This window comes from Rhagoletis pomonella, unplaced genomic scaffold (assembly GCF_013731165.1).
Source record: "Rhagoletis pomonella isolate Grant_MI unplaced genomic scaffold, Rhpom_1.0 Rhpom_scaffold_00009, whole genome shotgun sequence".
Classification (NCBI taxonomy): Eukaryota; Metazoa; Arthropoda; class Insecta; order Diptera; family Tephritidae; genus Rhagoletis; species Rhagoletis pomonella.
This window is the reverse complement of record NW_023458563.1, coordinates 480661-490137: the sequence shown is the minus strand read 5'-3', so window position 1 is coordinate 490137 and position 9477 is coordinate 480661.

The window sequence follows — 9477 nt, the reverse complement described above, 5'->3', positions numbered from 1 at the left end:
GCTTATCGGGATATGGAAATTTTCATGTGAGTATAGTGATTTTAGCAGCTAACTTTGTTTAAAAAGTTTTACTATCCTTTTTGACAATTCTTAAATAATAAATACATTTTGTAAAGGTGGGTAACGGTTAGAAAGGGAAATCCCTGTATCCACTTAACACCTAACTGACTTAGAAAAAATTAAATAAAGGCGCACAAACTCTGGAAGCTCTTCTTAATACTGCCATTCGTACTGCGACCGAGCATTCCCGGAGGGAATTTCAGTCTCGGGTTGACGAACTGACAAACAGGTTAGCAAGGATCGAATCACCAGTTCGTCTTACCCAATACGAACCGGTGACTATTCAACCCGGAATACCATGTGACGAATCCTTGGACCTTGTGAAAACCTTGCCGGAATTCAAAGGCGACGCGACCCGTTATGTGTCTTGGAGACAAGCAGCTTATACTGCTTATAGAGTGTTCGAAGCGTATCCCGGTAGCTCAAAACACTACCAAGCGGTAGGCATAATCCGAAATAAAGTAGTAGGAGCCGCAGATAGTGTTTTATCCTCTTTCAATACAGTCTTAAATTTTCACGCTATCATTTCTCGACTAGACTTTGCCTATGCGGACAAAAGACCAATTTACTTAATTGAACAGGAGTTATCGTCCCTTAGACAAGGAAAATCATCAGTAGTGGAGTTCTATGATGCAGTGGAGAGAAAGTTGACTCTGATAGTCAATAAAACAATCATGACTCACGGTGAGAACACCACGCTGATAGGATCACTTAATAAGAAATATCGGGATGGTGCACTTCGCGTGTTCATCTCGGGACTCAATCGCCCTTTGTGCGATGTTCTCTTCTCCTCTAGACCCGCTGATCTGCCGTCAGCACTTGCCCTAGCGCAGGAACTGGAAGCGAACCAAGCCAGATCAATGTTTGCAAGTTCCTTTAACAGACAGGCATCCCATAACTTAGATCCTTATTATTATTCACCCCACTACCGTAGAATACCTCAAGACCAACGAGGACAAACTCGAACTCAGCAAACTCCAGTACCAATGTACATAGATCCGTCGTACTCCCGCTTCAGACAGAACAGACCCCAACAACTCCACGGAAATGACGATAGGTACCGTAATCAAGGAGCTTACCCTAAGGTAACTCGTCCGGATAACAGTAACACGGGCGGCATATTCAATCGCCATCAGCCTGTATCAACAGGCCTGAATAAAGAAAAAGCTGAAAAAAGACCGCATGGAAGTGATCAGCTGCCAATACAAAAGGTACAGCGTATCAACAATATCACCCAAGACCAATACGAACCGGAAGGTGAATACTGGAGTGATACCGGGTATGATGGCTATTATCATGACACGGAACCCAAGAGTGCCGAATATGACCTGGACGGACCGAAAGACGACGTTAATTTTTTAGGACTAAGTCCCTCTTTCCCTATGTCGAAAGGACACTTGGGGAAGAGGAATAAGATTTTTAGTCGACACCGGTGCTGCAAAGAGCTATGTGAAACACCTTAACGCTCTAAAGGGAATAAAACCTGGGAATAACCCTTTCACTGTCAAATCCATCCACGGTACCGATATAATTAACAAAAAATGTACAATAAATATATTAAATAAGAATGTTGAATTCTTTGTCCTACCCAGTTTGAAGACCTTTGACGGCATTATAGGATTCGACTTATTAAAGGAGGTAAATGGTAGTATTGACCTAAAGAGTGGTACGTTGAGTTATGATGGTGGAAAGGAAAAACTCTTGTACTACTACTGCTCGGACGTTAACAAATTAATAGAAACTAAATCGGGAACAAGCAAGGACAATATTGATATCTCTATATTGCTAAAGCATCATGCTAAAGTTTTCGCTGATCCAGATGAAGCGCTGCCCTACAATACCAGCATTGTAGGTACGATAAGGACCGTGGACGATTTACCCGTCTACTTGAAAAGTTACCCGTACCCCATTGCCTCTGCGGAATTGTCAATAAGGAGATCTGTTGCGTGACGGAATCATTAGACCATCCCGTTTCCCTTATAACAATCCAATTTGGGTTAGACGAAAAAGGCAACAAGAGATCACGACTCGTAATTGACTTTAGGAAGCTAAACACCAAGACAATAAGTGATAAATATCCAATACCAGACACTTCTGTGATTTTAGCAAACATGGGAAGTGCAACATTTTTTCTCCACAATAGACCTCAAATCAGGATTTCACCAAATCAAACTCGCAGAAAAGGATAGAGAGAAAACGGCTTTCTCGGTCAACAACGGAAAGTGCGAGTTTTGTAGGCTCCCCTTTGGTCTAAAAAAATGCTCCTAGCATTTTCCAGAGAGCCATTGATGATGTCCTTAGGGATGAAATTGGAAAAACGTGTCATGTTTACATAGACAATGTTATCATTTTCTCCAAAACTGCCGAACAACACGGCAAGGACATTGATCAAATCCTGACAAAACTTTTCGATGCCAATATGCGCGTTTCCCCTGAGAAATCCAAGTTCTTTCAGGAAAGTGTCGAATTTCTGGGCTTTACCGTATCAAAAGAGGGAATCAAAACATGCCCCGACAAAGTCAAAGACATTTTAGAATTTTCGATTGCAAAATCGTTACGAGCTTTGCGTTCATTCCTAGGATTAGCAGGATATTATCGACGGTTTGTAAAGGACTATGCTCGATTGCAAAACCTCTAACGAAGTACCTTAGGGGGGAAAACGGAAGCATAGGCGCTAATCGGTCAAAGAAAATTCAAATTACTCTTGATGAAGAAGCACTTAACTCATTTAATAAGATCAAAAAATCCTTGCATCAGAAGACGTATTGCTTCTTTATCCTGATTACAAACAAACATTTGATCTTACTACAGATGCCTCTTCTTATGCCATAGGCGCCGTTCTGTCACAGAACGGAAGACCTATCACAATGATTTCCAGGACCCTCTCCTCAACCGAAGAAAACTACGCTACCAACGAGAGAGAACTGCTGGCAATAGTATGGGCTCTACAAAAGCTGCGTAACTATTTGTATGGCGTAAAGAATTTGAATATTTACACCGACCATCAACCACTCACATTCGCTTTATCCGATAGAAATCCGAACGCGAAAATGAAAAGATGGCGTGCCTTTGTTGAGGAATTTTCACCGCAGTTTCTTTACAAGCCTGGTAAGGAAAACTTCGTCCCGGATGCCCTCTCCCGACAACATATAAATGCATTAGACCATGACATGGACTCGGCAAGCATGGCTGCGAATAGCGAAGAGTCGCTGTCTCAAACAATTCCCACTGTAAAGAACCCCATAAATTGTTTTCGGAATCAAATAGTCCTTGAAGAAGGAAATCACACAGTACTTAGCTCGAAAATTATATTTAAATCCCGAATGAGGCACCGAATATCGTTCAATAATGTAGGAGATCTGATGAAAACTATAAAACAATGTGTCAACCCAAATGTTGTGAACGGCTTGCAGTGTGAATTGCCCGTCCTGGCAAAGATTCAAGATGAACTGGTCACGGCATATCTGGCCGCCAAATTCCGTCATACCACCAAACAGGTAATAGACGTCTTCAACAAAGATGACCAGCGCGAGATTCTTCAAACCGAACATAACCGAGCTCATCGCTCACTCCGTGAAAACTAGGAACAGGTCCTTGAAAGTTATTATTTCCCGGAAATACGGAAAATGTTGAAAGAAATAATTTCTAATTGCAAGATATGTCACGAGGCCAAATACCAACGCCATCTCCCAAACCCAGAAATAGGATCGACTCCTTTACCTGAATATCCGGGAGAAATCCTTCATGTCGACATTTACTCCACCGATAAAACACATTTCCTGACATCAATAGACAAGTTCTCAAAGTTTGCAATAGTATTTCCAATCAAATCTAGAGCCATAGTTGATGTTAAAGAATCCATATACGAACTTCTCAATTTTTACAGAAATACTAAGGTGTTGGTCTGTGACAATGAGAGATCGTTGAATTCGGAAACCATTAAACCAATACTAAAAAATCACTTTGGCGTCGAAATCTACACCACCCCACCCGCCCATAGCACGACTAACGGACAAGTAGAAAGATTCCACAGTACCCTTATTGAAATTGCACGCTGTCAGAAGCTTGAGACTGGTATCTCTGACACAGTTGAGCTAATTTTGCTAGCCACAGCTAAATACAACCGCACAATTCATTCAGTAACGAATAAAAAGCCAATAGACGTAATACATTCAACACCGGACGAATTAATAAGGGGAATAAAAACTAGACTTACACGTATTCAGCAGAAAGATTTACAAAGACATAATGAAAATAGACAAACACGACAGTATAATCCAGGGGATAAAGTTTATGTGAAGACTAATAAAAGAATAGGAAACAAGTTTTCAAAACTCCAATAATCCAAAAGGATCTTGGTACATTTGTTATAATAGATGAACGAAAAGTGCACAAAAATAATTTAAGACACTGACCGCTCTCTCCTTTGTCGCCCTTAGGATCATTTTGCTCTCGTTAAGCTTTCGAGCCAACGCAGGAATACTCGATTATACCAACTCTTACTACATCCCAATTACATCCGGAGCTGTAGCTGTTTATGAGCAGCATGGCTTTTTACTTCACCAAACTAATTTGTCAGCATTCGAAGCAATAGCTGAGGAGACAGACAAACTACTGATCCAATTCCCACAATCACATATTAAACGACTACTGGAGAATGACGCTAATGAAATATTACAACTATTGGACGCAATAAAAATACACCATCGGTACGCTAGAAGTATTAACATTCTGGGGACTGCCTTGAAATACATAACAGGGACTCCAGACTCTGACGACTTTCAAATGCTCGAGACCAGAACCAATGCCCTATTAGACACAAACGAACAACAAATAGCGGTAAATTCAGCTACACAAAAGAAAATAGACGAATTGACAGTGACAGTAAATAAATTATTACAAAATGCAAAAAGCAATAGATACGCGATATCTCTTTTCTCTAGCCTCCACCAGAAATAGAGCAGTTATAATGGAATTGGAGACCATTTTAACGTCAGTCACCCTGGGCAGGTTAAATATTGTCAACCCTATCCTGCTAAATGGTATGGAGATCAATGGTTTGTTAGCTGCTGAACACTCTGCAAATATTAGCATAAGTGATTTGTTGTTCATTTCTAAAATTAAGATATTTCAAGATACGGATTGCATTTACTTTGTTATTAAATTTCCAAAAATAGACAGACTTTGTAATAATGTAAAGTTGCTGCCAGTGATCCATGACGGAAAAATTATCGCTCTAGAAACAGACATTATTGCTGAATGTAATGGTAAATACATTCCACTCTACAACTGCAAGGAGGCTGTAGCGGCAAACTTTTGTCAGCCTCTGAAGGAAAGCCCCTGTACGCTACAACTACTTAACCAACACTCTGCAAACTGTAAGTTAAAATCCGCCGATAATGTTCCCGCTATTGAGGAAGTTGATAATGGCATACTGGTAATCAACGATCAACCAGCATCTGTACAAACCCAGAACTTGACGAAACTAACGAAGGGAACTTTCCTTGTAACATTTGATGGAGAGATTACGGTAAACACTACGACTTACGTCAACTGGGCTAAAATTATTCGATCGCATCCCGAAGCTGCACGTGCGCAATATGTAAATTTCACCGAACACATTGATTTACTATCGCTACCATACTTACAGAAAGTAAATATGAAGAACCTTAAGCATATAGCGAGGCTGCATGATCTCGTTAACGCCCGTTCATTACAATCAGGGGGCGCACTTCTCTTACTCCTATTTGTCATCTCTGTAATTGTAGCAATCTTAATGAAACGAAGGCGAACTAGCATGGTGATATTGAATAAAGTCATCAAAGAAGCCGAGGACGCCTTCATTTCAAGAGGGGGGTAGTTAACACCGGAAAACACGTATCCGGTCAACATTCCACTCCCACCGATATTGCTGACGGTGCGTCGGCAGGTTTGAGTGTGAAAATAGCGTAGCAACAACTCTCCCACCGATATTGATGACGATGCGTCGACCAGGTAGCGCGTGACAACAACAACATCGCTGCAGCGGAAAAGCCAACAGCAAGAGGTAAAATTGCCGAATTGCATTTTGCAAGTCACACGGCAAAACATGTGCAGCAACTGGTAGGTGATAAGAAAGCGTCAGGTATTTAGGCGTAGTCGCCGCAATATTCTAGTTAGCAAATTCAGTTGTAATAACTCGACCGATACAAACGGCTGCTCTTGTGCAAACAAGAGAAATAAAATAACATTAAAACCAGACCAAGTGTTTTAATAAGTTACACGTTGAAGAGTTTTAAGAGTTTAATGCCCTGATACCCTGGGATCATACTGTTTTAAAATAGTTATAAATTAGTGTCTTGTAGTTGAATCTGCCTAGTCCAGCCTTTACGGACTGCGGCATCGAGTTCCAAACCCTAGCCGCGTTAATGAAGAATAGTCTGGTGGATGTTAGGTAATTAAATTTTGGAACGATAAGACCGTGGTGTCTTCGTGACTTGGCTGGTATCCACAGTATATACAGTAATAAACCTTTTTGAGTACTCCTCGGGGGTAAAATCTGATCAGGGTTGATATTGAGAAGGATCATGAATTTTGTTGATTCAGAGTTGTATACAAAATTATTCTGGTATGAAAGGGAGCAAAAACCGTACTATGGCAGAGTGGCACAAGTCATGACTGTGTAATAGTGCCCGAAACTATTGCAAAAGTGTAAAAACATTGCAAATTTTTGTCTATTATTATAGATACTAGTATAGATTATCATAGTTCAGTGTATAATTTGTTATATTACACCGCACATGATAATGAACTGTTAAATGTTGAAAACGCTTGTAACTTGTAGATCACTCAAACTTGGGTGTGCTTAATGAACTGTCTGGGCGGATGTGCTGGCAGTAATTGGGATCTGTATAGCTATACAAACCTTAATAAAGACTTAAATATATTCGGAAATTTAGAATTTGGCTTGATAAATTCAAAAAATTTACGGTTTTCATAAGTAATTTAATCTTCCATAGGACTTTTTTCATTTTACAATTACATTTAAGAAAACTCCATTCAATGCTATAATTACGATTTGAGTTTTCCAGTTTATAAAACACAAGCGTTATTTATGTACTTAACTATTGATATTATTCTTAATTACGCATGAATATCAGCATACATTAAAGATGAATATTATGCTTAGGCTGTGTGCGAGTTTACCTAAATTTTAGTACCTAAACTAATATTCCACTGGGAATTTCCAGCACTGCTACAATTTAGGAAAACAGCTGCTAAAACTGTGTGAGTTCGTTCGACAGAAATGAATAATTTTGCGGTAGCTTTGGGACTATTTAACAATATAATAAATTTGCAACAGAAAAGGATCCATCCTGGCATCTATAAAAGAACCCGTGTGCTCTTCTGACCCTTCGAAATAATATACATCCATCGAATTACACATATACTTATCTGAATGCAAAAAGCAAATAAATTTATACTTAAATCTTTCTGAATATTTTCTTTTTTGTGCCATAGCAATGATAAAAATTATTTAAAACATCAAAAAATCGTTGTTCACTTAATCGCTCGCTCAAATATATTTGACTGTTCAATTTAGGTTGAAAAGTATGCTCGCAGAAAATCTAAATTGTTCCTATTCACTGCGTTACCGACACTTTCCAGTGATTTAGGATTTTTCCCTATTTAAGTAGCAATTTAGACGTACTCGCACACAGCCTTAAATCTACATTTTGTTCATAAATAACACATATTTGTGTATATTTTATCCTCGAAATGTACTTTTTCTAATCGTGAGGCGAAGTTCCCCACAGTAAGTATTGCCGTGCGCGCAAAATGAACACGCTGCACACAACCCAAAAGTACTCCTCGGGGACCAAATGGTGAAAAAATGCGAAAAGGTTTATTACTGTATATACTGTGCTGGTATCAACTTCTCAAACAGATAGCTACTCAAGTAGCACACTGGTGTATAAATTGGTGTAAATTTATGGATTTTGGTACAAATCTGATTATATTGATTATTTCTTTCAAATCAAAATTCTACCTTTAACATTTTGGTACTATTTATTCATTGAGATTAGTACGAAAACTACACCAGCTCCTAAAATGAGCCACGTTTTTCATTTGGTTCACAAATAGCTCTACGTTAACAAATGTCATTAAAATTATTCAGGCGACATTCTGAGTAGTGATGTGCTGAATTCTCGGTACCAAATACTTGAAAAAAATTTCGGTACCCAATACTTCCTTTTCGGTACCCGATACCGATTCGACACACTAAGGGCCGGTTGTTCAATGTCTGGTTATCACTACCACTACACAATCGACGATTTCGACATCATGCATGTAACATGTGATCGATAAAGCAGTCGTTGTATTTAACCGGACCTTCTACCTCTGATTAGTGCTAATCAGACATTGAACAATCGGCCCTAAACTTTCGTCATTATATCTGTGCCTTTCAATTAAAGTAGCTTAAGTTACTTTAGATGGTTTGACTTTGAATTAAAAAAAAAAAATCAGTTTCCTTTGAAATTGTTTTATATTTTAACTAAGATTCTATTATAGGGACATCTTGAACTACATCTTTGGCTAGTTAAACGTTAAAATATTGTTTGGGAATCCAATGAAATGTGGCTTTAAAGGGCAAAGGACCTATGTCGGCATAAGCTACTTTTGGGGGTAAAAATTATTGATATTTTATAAGACATCGCCTAAAAACCCAAAATGTACAAATAAGACGGTCCTTTCTCAAGAGATGAGCAATGTGTTTATGTATGTAGTTAAGTGAAGCAAGTATAATGTGTGCGGCGAACAAGGCAGGCAATTAAATCTGCAAATAATGATCAAGGCGAATTTAATAAGGTGGTGTTAGCCGTATATAAGTAAAAAATTACACTAACAAAATATACGCAGATATTCATACTGTCATTAGTATGAACTACAACAAACACGTAATTTTGATGTAATGTCCTCCACGGCGAAAAATTCAGATACGCCGGCAACACCACCTTATTAAATTCGCCCTGATACTGATGTCGCAAAACACACTCTCGCCTTCTTTTACTTATCGCAACCGTCTTTCCAATTGCAATAGTTCTGGTGGCAATATTATTTATTTTTAATAGCTGACACTACATATATGTATGTGTACATATAACTCATATTTTTGGCTATTGCGCGCTTTTATTAGAAATTCCATGATTTCGGTACCGGGCATCGAAAGTATTTGATACTTTTTAAATCGGTACCGAGTATTGATCAATACTTAAAAGTAGCGACTCAGCACATCACAAATTCTGAGAGCAATTGGCAGTGGACCAAAGAATTCACCAAAAAATTAATATTTGGGGTGTTCACAGTTCGTTCCAAATAGTGTCTCAATATGTAGACGTCTACATTTTAAGACGTTTTCTAACCGTAAAATCTGTG